Genomic DNA, 1,544 nt, shown 5'->3' with positions numbered 1-1,544 from the left:
ATGTTCCAGCACATTCACCTTTTCAATAATCTTCACTTGCACAGTTCAGTAACATTAATTTTGTTCATGTTCTACAACCATCATCTTTATTCATTACCAAAGTTTTCTATCATCACTAACAGAGCCTCTCAGAATCTCAAAGCTTATTGCTGTCTGGTTTATTCTGACTCAGGGCCAACCCTCCATCAGCTTTCCAAGGCTGTAAATTGCATGGAAGGAAATTTCCTATCTTTCTCCTACCAAACAGCTAGTGGGTTTGAAATGCCCGAGAAGCACAGCCTTTGAATTAGCAGCATATCTCCCTGTGGATTACAGCTTCTTGTTGTGCACCGTGTAGTCAGAACCTTCTCATAGCTAACTCTCCAGCAGGGTTTCAGAGGCAATTAATCACATAGTGGGGAGCAGGCTGGGGAGAATTGCCTATGCTTCTCCCATGGAGCAGCTGGTGGATTCTAGAAACTTAGTGCTCCCTAAACAAGGAGTCCTAGTTTCCCACTCCTTCAACTCCAAGCCCTGATAACCGCTAATAAACTTTGGTCTCTGTGGTGTTATTGTTAAGTACCCTCAAGTCAAGCATGACTCATAGCAACCCTATGAACAACAGACCAGAACCCTGCCCTATCCTTTTCATCTTTATCATTTCTGAGATACTTGAGCCCATTGCTGCAGTCACTGTGTCAATCCATCTTGTTTGGGGTCTTTCTCTCTTTTGCTGACCCTCTGTCTTTCCAAGCATGATGTTCCTTTCTAAGGACTAGCCTCACCTAGAAACATGCCCAAAGAATGAGAGATGAAGCCTTGCCATTCTTGCAACCAAGGAGCATTCTGGCTGCACTTTTCCAAGATATATAATTTAATTCTTTTGATAGTCCATGGGTTATTTAGTGCTCTTCGCCAGTGCTACAACTTAAAAATATTAATTTTTCTTCTGCAATCCTTATTTATCGTCTAGTTCTCAGATGTATAGCAAGTGATAGAAAAGACCATGATCTGAATCAGGAAAACCTTAATCTTCAAGTTGACATCATTGCTCATAAGTATATTGGGCAGGTCCCTGAGAGCAGACTTCAGTATGGATAGCCCAATGCAATACATCTCCTGATCTCTTGAGTGGTGGCTCCAAGGGTCTTGATTGTTAGTTCAAGTAAGATGAAATCATTGATAGCTTTGATCCTTTCTTTATCACGATGTTGTCTGCTAGCCTCAAGATGAGGACTTTTGTTTTGTTCATGTTGAAATGTAATCCATACTGAAGACTGTAGTTCTTGATCTTCTGCAACAAGCATTTAAGTCCTCCTTAATTTAAGCAAACAAGGTTGTATCATCTGTATAACACAGGTTACTAAGATGCTTCCTCCAATCCTGATGACAAATTCCTCTTCATAGAGTCTTGTTGTTTTGTTGTTGTTATGTGCCATTGAGTTGCTTGTGACTCATTAAAGACCCTATGTGCAACAGCTCTAAACTCTGCTCTGTCCTGTGCCAATCTCATTGTCTCTGACACACTCATCCCGATTGCCCCAGTCACCGAATCAATCCACCTC

Source organism: Elephantulus edwardii, unplaced genomic scaffold (genome assembly GCF_000299155.1).
Source record: "Elephantulus edwardii isolate Elephantulus edwardi_28Jun2011 unplaced genomic scaffold, EleEdw1.0 scaffold00075, whole genome shotgun sequence".
NCBI lineage: Eukaryota > Metazoa > Chordata > Mammalia > Macroscelidea > Macroscelididae > Elephantulus > Elephantulus edwardii.
Note: the sequence above shows the minus strand (reverse complement) of the source record.